At 50.5% G+C, this 18,409-nt stretch overlaps 1 protein-coding gene across 2 annotated transcripts in view; it reads left to right on the forward strand.

Moving 5' to 3' along the window:
* MECP2 (methyl-CpG binding protein 2) overlaps positions 1-18,409 on the forward strand; it is a 59,811-nt gene that overhangs the window by 29,531 nt on the left and 11,871 nt on the right. The gene's annotated exons all lie outside the window — the stretch shown is intronic.

Below are 18,409 nucleotides of genomic sequence, written 5' to 3' on the forward strand. Positions count from 1 at the left end.
TCTATGAATAGTACTATGAATGGGCCCCTCTGGGCAGGGAGTGAGAAAGGACTGGAAGCCCTGTGGGGGCTCACTGTTAGCAGGCTGTTGGCAGACCCTGGCCTCTGGCAAAGCACAGTGGTACTTGACAACCAGAGGCTGCTTTCTGAATGGAGGGATGGTGCAGTGCAATTTCTTGGGATCCTGGCAAGTCGAAAGTCTTTGAAGAAAACAGTTAAGCCGCAGCTCACCCTCCAATGAATCTTCCTAGGGTTAATGCCTCCCACTGGGCAGTGGGAGCAGTGATCATCATGAGTGCCCCGGGACCAACTGTTAAATTTCCTTCTCATTCTAGACTTGAGTGTGACAATTCTTATTGCTAACTTAGTACCAGTCCACTCATGAGCAAAAACTATGAACAGGAAGCTTTTAAAGAAGAGAGACAGGTGGCCAATGAAGATAGGAAAAGAGTTCTGCCTTGGTGATAATTAGAGACACGCATGGAAACAAGCACATGCCATTTTTACCTACCAGATTCGTAAAGATTCAAAGGCTGGGTAGAAAGAAAAGACCTAGTGCCAGCAAATGTTGGGCTCGGCTCCACTCCATCTCTGTCAGCCCGGGTTGGCCTGCACATGTGGTCAGGTGCATGCCTTGCCTCTGGATGTATTTGGATCCACTATCGAGCAGGCAGCCTACACACATGGTTCACAACTCAGGAAGTGGGAGCTCTCTGGTGATGCTTGGTCTCTCAGTGTCCCTGCCACCACCTGGGCCCCTCTGCAGGGAATGACTGTCTCCAGGGGCTTCTTTGTGTCCTTTGAGGTGTTCTATACACAGACACGTATTTTTAAACCTACATTGATTTCCCTGCACCTGCTTGGGTCATCGTAGCTAAGGTGTAGTTTTGCCCATTTTGTCTACATTCCTAAGTTCACTAGCAAGAAGCTGTGCTTAGCTTTTCATCAACCTCTGCAACATCCATATTTGTCTCCTTTTTCCTTCTGCTATTGTTGTTTTGTTCCTTTTCTTTTTCCTTAGTAACCTGTGGGTTTTACTGGTCTTTGAAAAAGTGAACTTGTGGGCCTTGTTGTCCTATTTGACTTGTATATCTACTTTCCAGTCCATTGAGTGGTGTAAAATTTTATCCTATCTTCTACTTTCTTGCAGTACAGTCTCTAGTTTTCTTTTTCTCACTTGTTAAGCCTAAACTTAGCTCATTGGTTTTCAGCTTTTCTAACATAAGCATTTAAAGCTGATCCTCAAACAATTTCAGCTGCATTGAGCCAGTTTCAGTGTATCGCATCTCTACTGAAAGTCAGCTTGAAGGGTTTTTTCAAAAATTTCCTCTTATGATTTCTCTTTGACCCACAAATCATTTAGAAATATGTGTGTGTGTGTGCGTGTGTGTGTGTTTTAATTTCCAAATACATGGCTTTGTGGGTTTTTTCCTAGTTGCTATTTTTAAAAATCCAGTTCTGGCTGAATGGCACCATGCTCCAAGACTGTGATCTCTGGGGCGTCCACCTCATGGCTTGTGGAGAAGTGCAGGACCGGATGAGCATGGGCTGTTGGTGGGGAACAGAAGCCAGAGGAAGCTCGTCTCCTTCATCTCGTCCATTATGAAAGTGTCCTCTCTTCTTACTGTTGTTCTACTTTTGTTCACTACTGGGGAGCATGTGTCACAAAGTCCAGTTTGCTTATTTTACCTTTATTATTTAAGACCAAATTTTAAGCTTTAGAAACTGTTTTGTCTTCCTGGTAAATCAAGCTGTTTGGTGTTACGAAGTGAACCTCTTGGTAATTAGTAGTGCTTTTGCCGTGGCTGTTGCTTCATCTGATAGTAATGGTGCTACACCACCTGTGTTTTCGGTCAGCACAGCTGCATTGAATTTTCCTCCTTTTTGTGTCTTTATGGATTAGATAGATGTAGCTCATGAAAATGGCAAATAGCTGGATTAAAAAAACTTCATTCTGTCTGTTACATCCATTAACATCTGTTTAATTACTAATGAATTTAGATTTGTCTATACCATTTTATTTTGTGCGTTCTGTTTTTCCCACATTTCCTGTTTTTTTTTTTTTTCCTCCTTTCTTGCCTTCGGCTGGATTAAGTTGGTTTTTTTTTATCATCTTAAGATACACGTAACATAAACTTTACCATCTCCCCATTTGTAAACCGCTGCACCACCATCTCTGCGAATGAGTTTTAGTTGGTGTCAGGCAGTGTACATAGTGCCATACTCTGCTTTCCCCTTTACCATTTAACAACAGAACTTAAGCATCTCTTGTTATGAACTAAAGTGTGTGTGTCCCCACAGATTCGTATGTTGATGCCCTAACCCTCAATGGGAGGATGTTTGGAGTGGGGCCTTTGGGAGGTGACTAGGATTAGATGAGGTCATGAGGCTGGGACCCACTGGGATCAGTGCCTTTATAAGATGAGACACCACAGAGCCCATTCTCTGCCATTTGCCATGAGGTGGACACAGTGAGAAAGCAGCCATCTGCAAACCAGGAAAAGGGCCCTCAGCAAGGAATCTCCCAGAACCTCGATCTTGGACTTCTGCATCCAGAACTGTGAGCAATAAATTTCTGTTGTTCAAGCCACTCAGTCTGTGGTATTTCACATGGCAGCCTGAGCTGAAATACTTTTGTTAAGAAAAACAGGGAACATCCCTTGCAAGCTCACTTAGATTCCATCACAAATGTAGCAAATCTTTCTTGGCTCCCTGTCCCTTACCTCTGGATGCTTTGCTGCTTCTCCATGTGAGGCTTTCCACAAGAGTAGTTTCTGTTCCTAAGCTTCATGTCCCCCTTGGTCAGGTCCTGGGATCACATCCGCACTGAGTCCTTTCACTCCACACACACACACAAACTGGGGCGGTGGGGGGGGTGGTTCTAGATCAGCTGCTGTCTGCCTGCCTGACCAGGATCCACTCCTGGAATCTTCCCACTGGGCCCACACTGGGCTGGTCCCTAACCTGTGCTCTCCAAATGAGAACATACCAGGCTCAGCATGTATCTTAGTAGCCTCTCCATGGCCTGTGAAAATTTGCATTTCCTTCTGGCAGCTCTTCGCTGGCAGAAAGGGGCGTTCAACCAGATCATGCCCTTTGGCTCTTGTCTCTTCATCCCCTCCTGCTTCCCTGGGCTCTGTGGCCTTCTCGCCCAGTATCCTATGTGATTATTCAGTTGTCTGTTGCTGCACGTGTCTCCTATCAGGTGAAGCCACTGGGGGTGGGGGCTGCATCTTCTTGCCTACCACAGCCTCCCCTGGCGTCCTTGGGGTGGTATGTGTTCCTCTTCTTGTCTGTGAGTGACCTTCTTGAGTCGTCAGAGCTCTGGGAAGAAGGCAGTTAGCAGCAAGGGATATAGCTCTTTGTTTTACCCCTCGAGCTGAGACATTTCAGTAGATTTTTCTGCATTCCCATACGTACAGAGTCAGTCTTCCTCAGCCTTCAGGTGCACGTGAAACACTGGAACTGGAAACAGCTCGGGTACGCTCAAGTGCCCCAGACTTCTTGTCCCACCAAAGACCCATTTCAGAGGTGTGGTTCTCTCAGCCGGACCAGCTTGGTCGTGGGGAGCTGTGTGTTTGAGCAGAGTAGTCTCTGTGAGTGTAGCCAAGTCTGAGTGTGTCTCTGGGAAAGGAACTGAAGTGGAATTGGGTGTTATCAACACACACCTGTCTCTGTTAGCTCCAGGAAGCTCTGTCTTCCAGAAGAGGGTCCCACGAATCCTAGAGGCGTTTTCAGAGATCTAAAGTTGGCTGAGCAAGTTCTCCGGCACCCAAGTGCTGTTCCATCCCCTCCTGCCTCAGTGGCAGTCACCTCGGGAGCCTCAGGTCACCTGCAGATCAGTCCACAGGTGAACCTTGGGGTTTCAGCTGACATCCCATTAAGTGGCGAGAGAGCACTGAAAATGAGTATGAACGAAATCGAACTTGTTTTTCCTTGTGTGAGAGAAAGGTTCACGGGGTGGGTGTGTGTGTGAGAGAGAGAAAGGCTTACAGGGTGGGTGGGTATGTGTGTGTGTGAGAGAAAGGCTTACAGGGTATGTGTGTGTGTGTAAGACTCACAGGGTGTGTGTGTGTGAGGCTTACAGGGTGTGTGTGTAAGAGAGAAAGCTTACAGGGTGGGTGGATGGGTGGGTGTGTGAGGGAGAGAAAGGCTCACAGTGTGTGTATGTGAAAGAGAGAGAAAGGCTTACAGGGTGTGTGTGTGTGCATATGTAAGGCTCACAGGGTACGTGTGTGTGTGTATAAGGCTCACATGTGTGTGCGTGTGTGTTCATCAGATTTTACTGTGTGTGTGTGTGTGTTTGCTCACAGGGTGTGTGTGTGTAAGGCTCACAGGGTGTGTGTGTGTGTGTGTGTGTGTGCATGTGTGTGTATGTTCAGCAGATTGGACCACGCAAAGGCACATAGGGTCCTGGCCCTTTTTTCTCCCTTCCCTTCTCCTCATCCCACTGCCCGCCCTCCCACTCCACCCCCCACTCCAGAAAGAAGGTGGATCGACCAGAAGGCGGGCAGGTGAGACCCCAGGTTGTCCGGTCTCTGTTGTGGTGGAAGGCAGCCCCTGTCCCACCATCTGGGAACGGGCCTTGCCAGCTCTGCTCCGCTCTTTCTCTCTCCCACCTCTCTGCCCTTGCCTCCCGGCCGCCCCGGCCTGGTTCAAGCCTTCCAGCTCTCCCTAACATCTCTCCTGGCCCCACGGGGTCTAGTGTCAGACCTCACTCCACTGCTGGACCCCCAGAGTGGGGCCCCATCCTCTGCTGGCATCATGGCCCCTCACCTGATTCCTGCCTCTTTCAGCCATGTTTTTCCAGCCATGAAGAGCTGCACTTAGCTGCCTGGCCTTTGTCCGAGCTCCCCTGCTGCCCCTCCTCCTCTGCCAGGTGCTCGAAGATGTGAAGACATGCCCCCTTGGGGTCAGATCTCTCCTCTCGAGCTACAGCTTCCTGCAGGTCCCTCCCCGCCGGAGGACAGTGTTGACTGTCCCACCCCGCACACCCTTGGCAGGAAGAGGAGCAGAAGTGTGTCCCCCACAGTCATGAGCCAGTCTATGAGGAACATCGGCTGTGATGCTTGAACTCCTTAAGTCCCCATGGCAAGCCTGCTTGCCCTCTGGACACCCCCCTCCATCGAGAACTTGGTGCCAGGCTCACAGGCTTTGTCTGGCTGTTCCCAACCATCTCATCCCACAGATAACTTAAGCAGGCATGTAGTAGGCTCAGATGGTAAAGAAGCTGCCTGCAGTGCAGGAGACCTGGGTTTGATCCCTGGGTCGGGAAGATCCCCTGGAGGAGGGCATGGCAACCCACTTCAATATTCTGGCCTGGAGAATTCCATGGACAGGGGAGCCTGGCGGGCTGTAGTCCACGGGGCTGCCAAGAGTTGGACACGACTGAGTGACTAACAGTAACAGAGGGTCCTCCTGGTGCTTGGCTCCCAACTTTTGATCATCTCCAGTGACCTCAGCCACCCACCACCAAGGTCACAGTCTGCACTTCATCATGTCCCTGGAGATTGCCCCACCCTTGGAGCGCTAGCACACAGCTCCCCTGGTGACAAAGACTTCCTGGAATCTGTCCGTTTTCCCTCCTTTCGTGAATCCTGCCCATCACTGTACAAACGTCTTTTCCAATTTCCCAGCTTCAACAAGCACTCCAGCCTTAGCTTCTTCCCAGTTCTCTGTTCCCTCTTTGCCTAAGCTTTTCATGACTTGTCTACTGAATATTCCCCTTTCCCACCTCCCAGTTTTGCTCCGCCCCTAGTGGATGTTTGCCTTACCTGGGCCAGTGGGGATTCCTCCCAACAAGCTTGTTCTCTCCTGGAATCCTCTTCCTGCATCTCTTCAGGGGTCCCACCCTAACCCTAACTCTCTACTGGTGCAGAGTCACTGGCTTCATTTGGTTTTCTTACTTCACATCTGAGCCGCCCCATCTTAGGAGTTTGATGAGAGACTGTGACTGGAGTCACTGAAAATGCTCTTTGATTCTTTTTCATAGTTGCCCTTTCTGCTTGAACCACGGTTGGTACACTACATCTCATGGTCAAATCTGGCCCACCTCCTGTTTTTGTAAAGAAAATTTTCTTGCAGCCCAGCCCTCCTCCTTCCCGTATGCATTGTCTGAGGCTACTCTCCCACTTCACTGGCAAGTTGAGTGCCTCCTGTAAAGCAAAAAATGCTTGCTGTGTGGCCCTTGGCAGAGAAAAATGCCCTAAGCCCTGCACGGAGGTATGGCCATGTGTCGCTGGCTGGCTCATCAGACCCCACCCCTCCCCAAGGGAGCAGGGCCAGCTCCCCGGCCACAGTGGCTGCTCTGCTGTGGCCAGTGCTGCCCTCTGCAGGGTGGCAGATGCAGTGCTATCTGCCCTGCGCCACCTTGGCAGCAGAATTTGGAATATTGTTCCCGGCTAACTAGATTCAAACCTGTTTCTCCCGCCCTCTGGCCCACCTAATAGGCTTTCATTCCCCCCAGTTTTTGTTACTGGGGTAAAATACACTTGAAAAAAAATTACCGTTGAAGTGTAAAGAAAGAAAGAGAAGTCGCTCAGGCATGCCCGACTCTTTGCGACCCCATGGACTGTAGCCTACCAGGCTCCTCTGTCCATGGAATTTTTCAGGCAAGAGTACTGGAGTGGCTGGCCATTTCCTTCTCCAGGGGATTTTCCTGACCCAAGGATCAAACCCAGGTCTCCTGCATTGCAGGCAGATGCTTTACCATCTGAGCCACCATGGAAGCCCCCATTTAAGTGTACAGTTCTGTTGTATTAAGTATATTCATATTGTACAAACATTACCACCTTCCATCTTCCAGGAGCTGTTTAATCCAGTCATGTTCTGCATAAATCAGCTTGAGTTGGTCTCTGTTGCTTACCACCAATAATCTGGACAGATCCACCTGATTGTCTTTCTTCTGCCTCGCTCCTCTTTGTCTCCTTTGCTGACTCTTTCTCCTTGTCACAGGGCCAGATAACGGGAGGGAGATTGTCCACACTCATATCTAAGGGACCCTTACTTGCTCGCTGGCCTCTTCAGACCTCCGTGCTGAGGACTACCACATCTCTGTCTCTAGCCTCAAGCCCTCGAAGGTGAAATGCCTCAATATGGAAAACGTAAAATACAGAAGTCAGAGTCCTGGATCTCCAGCACTGCACTGGCACACACATGCCCTCCCCTGATGGCACCTAGACCAACCACAGTGTCCCCTGCTTAGACTCTGCAGTAGCCCCCACAGTAATCAAGGGGGTGACCATGCAGATCCACAGAAGGAGTGCAGTCTGCAGGCCACCCCCAGCTGCCAGCCCCTTTGGGCTTGGCCTTGGCATTTGTCTCAGCTGTGAGAGCTTCCTTACCCAGTCAGGCTGATCCCAGGGCCGTGGGTGGGTGATGGAGGGAGAGGGTACCAAACCCCTGCCCTGCCATCACTGCCCAAGGCTCCAGAAAGCTCTGGAGCCTGCATTGCACTTCAACTTCTTCCCCCGCCCCGGTCTGCTTGCTCTTCCTTCTGTGCATGGGTGTCAGTCCCTAAGAAACATGTAGCATCCCACACTGTGAGTGCACCTGCAGCACCTCGTGTCTCCCTTCCACTCATCCTGCCCCACACTCTGTCTTCCATGAATGACGAGCCTCTTCAGACTGTTCATCTGATCATGTCACTCCTCTGAGAAAACCCTCTGAGGGCTTCTCATCCCTCACAGAATAAAATCTCATCTATTCCTGGACAGGCAGCCTATATCATGCTCAGGGCTTAGAAGAGCCATGCTTGGTTTAATGCTCCACTGCGACCAGCTCCAAAGTCTCCATTTTTGAAGAAGTCCTGCATTCTTATTTGATACTGGGTCCTGCAAACGAGGTAGCCAGGCCTGCCTCATGTTGAGCTCCTTTTCTCTGCCTTGCTCACTTGGCTCCAGCCCATCATTCTTGCGTTTCCTGGAATGTGCCAGATTGTTCCTGGAGTTGGGGCCTTGGCTCTTCCTAGTCCCTAAACCTGGACCCCTCTTTACATGATCCCTTGAGGCCCTGAAGAATTCTTAATCCTTTATGTTCAGGACATTGACCACCATCCCTCTCACTGATGGGTTTTTTTTTTTTTAATTTCTTTTTTTTGGAAGCATGGTGTGTTACTTCAGCCTGCAGATGCAGCTCACATTTGTCTCAGGTTAGTTCTCTTATATATCTTTGATGGTGTCTATGTGCCATTTGGGGTTCCCTACTGCAGGGACACGAATTATCCTTATGTTGGATTATCTTTGTCTCTCTTCCAATGCTGTTAGCGTCACTCTAATTGCTTTTGCTTTTTATCTCTTTCATCTGCATGCAGTGTTTGTCTGACTGAATTTTCAGCTATGCATATTCTGTTTCTGGCTGTTTTTAAATGTATTTATTAGTTCCGTAATGGCGCATCTTGGTCTGTAATTTGTTTCCCTAGGTTGGGAATTTGCCCTTTCATCTTACTGTGTTTTATCTTCTCATCTTTGAACTCTTATTGAGAACATGTTCTTATAAAATTGTGAGGAATTTCCTTCTCTTCCTTTTGTGTATTTGCTACTTGGTGAAAGTTTGCCTTTCCTGAGCCATCTTCCTCCCTGTCTCTCTTCTCTCTTTTTTTTTAGCTTTTGGCCATAAAATGTTTCTAGAGGTACCATGTGGTTTTTTGTCAACTTGGCTCAGGCTTTGATGGCTCCTTCCAGTTGTTCTGTTGGCTTTGCTACAGAGGGGAGTTCTGACTGTCTCCTCCTGGTCCGCTGGCATGTCCATCTCAGTGCTTTCCCCTCTGGGCTGTCGTGAGCTTGTCTCTTGTGGTCAGAACCAAGTTGCACAACCAGGGGAACTGCAGGCAGGGGGACTCTTCAGCTACATCTGAAGTCACTAGCTTAGGAACAGTGTTCATTGTTTTATGTCACGGCTTGCTCTAGCCCCTTGAAGGACATGCGTGCCATTCCTGGAAGGCGGCACCCCAGGCTCCTGCTGGTTCCCTGAGAGCCGGGTGGCCCCAAGCACAGGTGCCTCCTGCAGGGCTGGCCTGGCCCACTGGCTACTAGACCTGGGACATACGTGTGCTTGTGCCTGGTTCACACTGTCACCCTGCAGAGACCAGCACACCCCTATAAAGCAATTCTATTCCAATGCAAAAGGAATTTTCAAGAGGGAGAGATGCCTCCCCAGTTCCTCCGTTCCAGCTTAATGGAGGAGAGGTCTCGGGGCTCTCATGAGCTCCCCAAAATGGCTTCCAGGGGTGGAGCAGCCCCGCGGCTATTTTGTTCTCCGGAGCCCTTTCCTCAGCTGCCAGGTTGTGGCATGTGCTGCATGCGACGTTACATCCCTTGCCTTCGCGGAATGAAATCTGCCCTTCTCACTCCTTGCTGTCTGTGTGTTTCCCCATCTTCTCCGGGATCAGGAGAGAGCAGGTCTGTGGGAGGTTGGAAGCCGCCGTTTGGACTGGATGCTCTCATCTGCGGTGACTTGATTGTGTCGTGTGCCTGCTGACGCAGGGTCCCCAGAAGCACGTCCCAGCCCCGCCATCCTCTGTTGTCTTCAGCTCTTCCCAGGTGCGGATTCCAGGCGACTCTCCACCAGCGGGTTAGAAGTCAGTCTTCCATTGTATTTTCTACCCCGTTAGTGCTTGTACACAGGGCCACCGCTGACTTACTGATGTGTGTCTTCTCACTTTTTCTCTGGTCCCCAGAGTTGTTTCAGGGAGCGAGATTGAGTCCCTGCTGGTGACCTACGGAAACCCCGCAGCCTGCTGGCGCCCTTACCCTACAGGCTTCTTGGCTCTTCCATCTGCCATGGGCAGACCGTGCTTTTCAGCCAGCCTGGCTCCAGGTCCCCCTGTTGTGACCTTGAAGATTTCCTTGGGCTCTGCTGGTGGCGGGGGGGGGCGGTTCCTGTCCCAGACCCCCCCCCCCCCCACCTGGCAGGTCCTTCCTTGGCGTCACTCATGGTGCCTCAGTCATGGGTGTCACCCCTTCTTTTTGTCTTTTGTTGCTCCTTTTCTTCAGCGGCTCCTGTGTCGTCATCAGGAAGCAAGGCTGTTAGACCTGCAGCTGTGGGGTGACCTCCACTAGTGAGAGGAAAACAAATGGTATTGGGAGAAAAACTGCAGCAGGCGAGAGCTGTGGGAGTCTGTTGCTGGGAACCAGAGAGGCAGGCGCGACCTGAGTGTCTGTGCACACGGGCGGTGGGGACCTGAAGCTGGATATTTGGCAAGGGGGCCCCACAGGCCAGCTTTGCCCTGATGAGTGTCCGTCTGTTTGTGGGAGGACTTGACATGAGTAGTCTGCAGCACAAACGTGCACAGGGGCCTGGAGACATGGTGGGAGAGAAGTAGCTAGATGTGAAGGCTGGGAAGAGACAAAGTAACAAAAATGTCAGTCATAAGACTTGAGTTCTGGGTTTCCTCTCATTCTTAGCGCGTTTATCCAGCCCCTCTGCTGGGAACGGTGGGTAGTGAAGCCACCCAGCTTGGCTTTAGTCATGGTCCACAAGTTTACCAGCTTCTCACACAGGACCTGATCCTTCCCACCCCAAGCAAGCCACACCACCTTCCAGAGCTCTCCCCTGGCTCCTGGTATCTCCTCTCTGACAACACTCATCAAAAGCTCTTTAAAAGCTTGTTTGTACCAGGAGAAAGAGAAGAAACGGATGCAGGTAGAAAGCATGTCTTGTTGCCGGAGCGTCCACTATGGAGTGAATTAGGTGGTGACGTGAAACACTCCTCCCTACTCCCAGTGTCCTCGTTGTGACAACTGTGTTCAAAGTTTGCCCCTCCCTGCTGGGCATTCCAGAGTAGAAGCCATTTCTGCCACCCAGCTTTATTCCTATCGAGTTCTAGAACATTTTCATCACCCCTAGAGGAAGCCACATGGAAGACAGCCTGACGTTTCCTCAACAGGTTACACGTGGAATGCCCGTGTGACCCAGAAATTCCACTCTAGGTATAGACCCAAGTGAATCAAAAATATACACCTGTGCAAAAACTTGTACACAAATATCCACAGCAGCTAAAAGGTAGAAGCAACCCGGATGTCTATCAACAGATGAATGGATGAACACAGCGTGGTGTGTCTATACAGTGGAATGTTATTCAGCATAGAAAGGAAGTTCTAATACATGCCACAACGTGAAAGAACCGTGAACACATTATGCTGAGTGAAAGGAGCCTGTCACAGAAAGCCATATATGATTCCATTTATATGAAAGGTCCAAGCAGATCTATAGAGACATAAAGGAGATTAGTGGTTGCCAGGGGCTTGGGAGTAAAGGGCGCTGGGGAAGTACCTGCTTAGTGGGTGTGAGGTTTCCTCGGTCGGGGGGGCGGGTGACGAAATGTTCTGAAACTAAATAGTGGTGATGCTTGCACAACATTGTGAATGTACTAAGTGCTGCTAATGGTAAATTTTGTATAATGGGTTTTACCACAATTAAAAAAAATTTGATCAAATGCCCTCAGAATATTTAGCCAACAACCTTCAACTTGGCTACATGCCTAGTCATTAAACTTCTTGGACTAAATTCCTCTCTGATTGTCATGGTTACCATGTTCTGGGCTTCGGAGATTTCATTTGGGTCAGCGTGGTCCAGTCCACCATGTGTCCCCATAGGTCCCCACACTCACCTCTTTCTCTTGAATGGCACAGCAGAGCTACTTGGCAGAGCATTGGAAAACCTACCGTAACGATTTAGGGTAATTGGTGAATCGGCTATCATTTTAGTGGGTTCTTAGGAAAATTAAGGTTGAAGTCACATACCATGACATTCACCCATTTAAAGGGTGCAGTGGTATTTAGTACATTTGTAACGTGCATTCTAATGGGAAAGATTGAAGGCAGAAGGAAAAGGGGGTAGCAGAGGATGAGATGGTTAGACAGCATCACCTACTCAATGGACATGAGTTTGAGCAAACTCCGGGGGATAGTGGAGGACAGAGGAGCCTGGCGTGCTGTAGTCCATGGGGTCACAGTCAGGCACGACTTAGGGACTGAACAACAGCAACAAATGTGCAGCCATTGCCTCTATCTAATTTCAGAATATTTGTATCACCCCCCCAAAAAAAATCCCTGTGTTCATTAGGAGTCATTCTCTATTACCTACTACGTCTGGCCCCTGGCAGTGAATATCCTACTTGCAGTCTCTGGATTTTCCTATTTCTGGATATTTCATATACATGAAATCTCATAATATTTGTTCTTTTGTGTCTGGCTTACCTCACTTAGCATTAACAGCTTCAGTTCATGATCCATCCATACTGTACCAGGTGTCAGAGTTTCCTTCTTTTTTTTTTTCCTTTTGGCCACCATGGGGCTTGTGGAATCTTTTGTTTCCTGAGCAGGGATTGAACTCTGGCTCTTGGCAGTCAGAGCCCCTAGTCCTAAGCACTTGACCAGTAGGGAATTCTCGAGTTTCCTTCTTTTTAAAGCTGAATGACATTCCATCATATGGACGGACAACATTTTGTTTCTGCATTTTTATCTGTCCATGGACACTTGGGGTGCTTCTTGGGACCTTCTGGCTGCTGTGATGTGTGCTGTTAGGAACATTGTCATCCACGGACTCTTGTTTGAGTCCCCGTTCTCAACTCTTTGGGGTCCATACCTTGGAGTGGAATCTCTGGGTCATGTGGGAACTCCACATTTATCTTTTTGAGGAACTGCCTGACTATTCTCCACAGTGGCAGTGTTTTCTCAAACTTGCTTATCTTTCCCACATGTGGTGGTCTCGTGCTGTGACAATGAGACTTATCATATGGCACTGACTGCCTTCATTTGGGGAGGGTTCTATCTTTGGGTAGCACAAACTGTGTTTTGTACAGCTTTTCAAAGCATAGTTTCTTGCATCTTCTAAAAACTGGGGTATTAAAAATACACTGAGTTCAGAACAGGGCCACTAAACTTTAGGTCCCACTGCTGAAGCCTTCAAGCAGAACCTCGTCCCTCCTCCTGCTCCACAGAAACCCCTGAGACCATCTTGCAGTGCCAGTTTGATTGCTCTCAGATCTTTAAAGGGGCAAAAGTTGGCGATTCACAGCGCTGATGCCTTGATGATTCGTGCAGAGAAGCCTCCTGGATCCTGAGATGCTGCAGCTCGTACTGGAGGGAGAAAGAATTGGAAGCCCCAAGGAGTGACTCTTCAAGACAGAAGCAGCCTCTGCCTGGAGGCCTGTTCTCACCTCGGATCCCAGACTTTTGACATGGGGAAGTAGCCACCCCCTTGTCCTTCTGGTTTGTGGCTTCGTAGTGATGCTTGGGCTCCTGAACGGACTCCACTGGGTGGCTGACTGGAAATGAAAGGTGCTGAGACACGCATCTCCCGAGATGGGGCTGACGCAAGCGTGACTGAAATTAGGAAATGTCAGGATGTCACTGGGGCCCTGGAAGTGTCCCAGAGCTCACTCTGGGGGGAGCCTGATTCCACTTCAAGGGAAGAATACCTTTTCAGCTGCAGCCTTCACCTGGCTTTGTGGTCTGTCTGTCTTTAATCTGAAATCCTTGGGGGTTGAGTAGTCCCACCTAAGTGGCCGTGGTCTGATCAGTGCAGGTGCCTGATGTCAGTGATTGCACCCCTGGAATTCACAGGAGCCATGGATCCAAAGAGTGCCTGGTACTGTGTCCCAAGGCTGCCTCCCGCATGATTACTGGAGGTTCCTTTCGTTAGGAAAATACAGTCAGTTCTCGCCATCAGACCCCTTGGGATACAGTGATTTGGACTGAAGTCAGGATTCCTGCAACTCTTTTTCCTTTGCTAGATCAAAGCAAGGATTTGATCTAATGTTTTTTTTGTTTCACCGGCATAATTAGCAAATGATTTCATTTACACAAGAGCCTCCTCTCAGTCTTTGTAGACATTTAAGATTTGTGTAGCCCTTATGCTTCAGTGTGATACGTGTATTTCCTCCCCAAATCATGTGTTCTGCTAATCACACATTGAAAAACAGAAGTTATTATGGGAAAAACTGGATTGGGGTAGACCATGAGAAACCTGTGTGATTTGGTAATCAGAGTTCACAAAACCAGTAACCATTATGGTTAAAGGAGCACCAGGGCTCACTGAAGGCTCTGTTGGCATTTGCAAGTGGCATCAACATCAGCTAACTGGTTTTTGCCATGACCCCCAGATTGGTGCCTCCTTCCCTGCATTGCACAGGTTAGTTTTTCCGTTGATATTAAAAGCTGGGTCCTGGGCAAGGCTGCCTTTGGCAGTGATTTTTTTTTTAAACACAGGGAAACATGTCAACACTTTTTCTTTCACACTTGTAGCTGTACCATCTAGAGCATAATGCTATTGAAAACGTTGTGGTGCTTTGAGCCACTAAAAAAGGCACTTCTGCAAGGTTTCCAGTCTTTTCTCTTAATATATTCACGTGAAGTGAAGGCATCTTCTTTAATTGTGAGACAGCTTGGGTGAAATAGCTTCGAAATCTTGGTGTCAGGCAGCACAATTTCCAGTCATGTTGCCGTCACCTCCACCTCTGCGGACATGCTGCCCCTGCTCCCTGGGCAGGCACGCCATCACCCTCCTGAGGCCTGAAGGCTGATTCTGCTCCAAGCATCCATCTGGGGCAGTTGGAGCCCTCGAGGACTTCAGCATCACCTCCCTGGCTGCCTTCAGATTAGTGAGCCAGTCCAGGCTGGCGTGGCGCTCCTGGGTGGCCCATGTCTTCAGTCACCGGCCCTTTTTCTGCCCAAGCCGCAGCCCATTCTGAAGAGTCCATGCCCGCTGCTACGTGGGATGCCCCTCTGTTTCCAGGCCTTTCCTCGTGGCCTCAGGAGGCACTGCTGTCACTGCTTTTCCCTGTCCCCAGCTCTTCTGCTGGCCGGCCGCGGGGCACCTGCCAGAGTCCTAACTGAACAGGACTCCCTTCCTCCCTTCCCAGCCTCTTTAGCCTACGTATTCCTTAGTCTCTGGCCAGTTTGTGCATATTGGTCAACCTTTGTAAGCACTGTCTTCTATAGCATCTTCTGGAAGTCGTTCAGTCCAGCAGTTTTGGTAGTTTCAACCAGAGGAGTCTGCAGGTCTCTCTGCCTCACTTCGGGGAGCCGATCCATGGACCTGCACCCCAAGCATGACCATCCTCTGTGGCCACACACTCTCTGTCGCTGTAGGTATCACTCTTGGCTTTCCTGGGCCCTTGGTGGCTACTCCGGCACCCTCTCCTGCCAATCGCAGGTCCCAGGCGCCCATAGTCAGCATGTCCTGGCTGCCTCTTTGAAGCTGATGGCCGGGGGGGGTCATCGTCCCTTGGCACACGGTTCCTGAGTAGGGGGACGACAGGAAAGAGGACATGTGTGCTGTCTGGGGCACTGCAGGGAGCAGGAAAGGCCTCTCAGAAGTCGAGAGCCAGGGTGACACACGGGGCTTACCCCGACTCATTCATTCCTCCAGGGAGGGGCGTCCCAGTGGTGGCAGGATAGAGCTGTTGCTGGGGTCACCCAGGCCCACCTGGTCTGCCTTGCCTGGAGCACTCATCATCAGCCCTGAAGACCTGCTGTGTCTGGCCTGCCTCTGGCCTGGGACAGAGGACAGGGTCACCTTTGGCTACCTCCCCTCATCTGCTCCCCCAAACGGGGAGCACTTGAAGCCTAGAGAGTGAGTCTGGTTCTACCCTGGCCTCCCCGCCCCGAACTGAGGCTGGCTCTGGGCAAGGGCCATCGATGAGCACGTGTCATCTCAGACATGACCTCAGACAGGTGACCTTGTCTGGTTATCTCTGCTTTTCTTTTGACCTATAACACTGAAGAGTTGATCAGGTGGATACCCGCAAGTCTCAAATGGATGAACTTAAGAGCTAGGTGCTCAGTTCTCACGGTCCTCTCCAGGGCGGTGTGTATGCACGTGCACATGCACACAGAGATACAGTCTGATGAAAGGGGGAATGAAAAGAGGACTGTTTGGTTTCTTTGAAACTGTGTTTTAACAAATCCCATAACCCTCATGCTGGGGGGGCCTCAAGTATTTGTCTGGCCTCCCTCCTTCAGGTTACCCTGCCACCGAGCAGGCAGCTGAGCCAGGAGTAACTCACTTGGATTACCTGTTTGGCACCCTTTTTGCCTTCACTTTGCACCCAGCAGAATGGCTTCAAGGCTTCTTTGTGGACTTTTATTTGTTTTCAGTAGCGGTCAGAAAATCTAAGTACCAAACCACCTCTGTGCCTGTCAGTCCACAGAATTGAAAATCACCATATTTTCTTAGTGGCTTCAAGTAATTTCAATTTGAAAGAGCCAGGACGTCATAGATAGTTAAAGGCTGTCTTATTCCCATCTTTGGTGCTATTAAAAACTCATTTTTCGAACACTTAGAAACACGTGAAAGGGCAGATTTTACGTTATGTCTATGTGATCGTAATAAAAATCTTTCAAAGCCCACACAATTCGTTTAGGCCAAGTCACAGTCTGGGCACAGGGGTCTCCCCACTTGGTAGCTGAAGAATTCTCTCCTCCCCTCCTTAAGCTTCTTTTTAGTTGTTCCTTTGTGTTGAAGTGGAGACAGCTTATAATGCGGTGTTAGCTGCTCCTGCAGTTCCTCCTTGCGGGGCTGGCTGTTGCTCCACCCTGCTGCTGGCCCAGGTTTCCCCGTCCTCAGTTGGTGGCACTTGTCCCCATACTGGCCAGCTGTGTTGCTCCACCTCCTGGTCATGTCCCGAGTCCCCACCAGCCTCACCTGGGACCATGCCTCGAGAGCCCCTGGAGCGGTCTGCCCTGCCCTGGGCATCGCCCCCTGAGGAATTGCCATCCCCTGCCCTAGATCATCAAAGTGACGCTGCTGCAGGGCTGCTGTGTCATGGAATTTAGCAGGCCTCAGAGTCCCCCAGGCCACCTGCTGCTCTCTGGGGTCTCCCGCAGGCTACTCTCCACACAGCAGCTGGAGGAATCCCATCACACCCAGAATCAAACCCGACACAGCTCCATGACCTCCCCTTGAGGCCTCCCTGCTGCCCAGAACCTTCTTCCCCATAAGACCCTTGAGACCCTCCCTCACTTTCTGTCTTTCCCTCCTTCCCCCCCACCCCGACATCACCAAGCAGGTTCTTTTCTTAGCTGAAATCTAAGCAGTTCATGCTTTTGGACCTTCACTTGCCCCAGCACAGGCTGCCCTAGGACCTGAGCCAGCCTGCTTCCCCTCCATGGATGCTAGACGTGTTCTAGTCTCTTCCGTTCTGTCTTCATTTTCTTTTTGGTTATGTAAACTTTTACATGATTCAGAAAATGAAATTCTGGTCCACAAACCTGGCGAGTTTGGGCCCTGTGCCAGTCCTCACCTCAGTCCTGCCTACCCCATGCCGGACCAGTTCCGTGCATTTCTGCCCTCTGCTTCCTAAAGTCTCCTCCATTTCTCCCCTGGAGGGTGGCCTACCGTGGACCGTGAGCCCTCACAGTGGTTCCTGGGGGTCCCAACCCGGGGTTCAGGCTTCCTGGCTCTGCGTAGTGTGCACATGTCAGTGTTGGCCCAGTAGGTCTCGGGCGGTGGCTGTCTGACTTGGCCGCAGTCTTGGGCCAGTGGAAAGAATGTTATCGCCAATTGCATTATGCTCAAATGCAGAATGTTGTTTTGCGTTTCCGTGGGTATGTCTTCCTGGTAAATTTCCAGAAGGGCTGGCCCTAGATGGCATTGAAACCCTTGCTGGTACCTAAGGGGCATTCCTGGGGCACGTGGTTCATGCCAAAGCTCATCGTAGTTACAGTATCCGCAAACGCACATGAGGGCTCTGAAGAAACCAGACTTGGCTATCGGGGCTACGTTTTGCTGTGGCCTGGGACTGTCTGGGTTTCCGACACAGAGCTAAGCCTAAGCTCACCCTCGAGCTCTGCTAGAGACAGCCAGGATAGGTCGGAGGGCAGGGTGTGCTCTTTCCACGCCCTGTCTCCTCAGGCCCAACCTATGAGTTCCTGGTGCGAGCTCACCTCTGGGGACTGAGCCATGTCATTCGAGTCTTAAGGCCAGGGCAGACCATGGTGCCTTGGTGGTGGTCTTCAGGACATGGCCAGCAAGGGAAGTCACTTGGGGTGGGCTGTTGTGAGCCACACGGATCCGGGGGCTCTGAGGATGAGATCTGGAATACAGATGAGTCTGGCTCTTTTCCAGAATGAGCTTCTAAGAGAGGGCTTTGTAGGTGACTGGCTGTGAGCCCACAGTTCTGGTTTCTGGGCCTCCCTGGCCCAGGTGATGCTCTTGCCCTGTTGGCCCAGCCAAGACAGCAGCATGGCCAGACTGATCCTGGAGTCTGGAGTCTCACAGTAACCATTGTCCAAGGAGATGAGGAGGCCCTACCAGGCGGGACCCACACATAGAGGAGGAGCTGGTCTGTCAGCATGGAGGAATGGGGATGCACCCGCCCTGGAATCAGGCACGTCCCAGTGCCAAAGCCTCGCATTGTCAGGAGAGTCTGGTGAGAAAGACTCCCCCAGCAGGGAACTGCTCCTCTT

The sequence above is a fragment of the Cervus elaphus genome, chromosome X, assembly GCF_910594005.1.
Source record: "Cervus elaphus chromosome X, mCerEla1.1, whole genome shotgun sequence".
In the NCBI taxonomy this organism is placed as follows: Eukaryota; Metazoa; Chordata; class Mammalia; order Artiodactyla; family Cervidae; genus Cervus; species Cervus elaphus.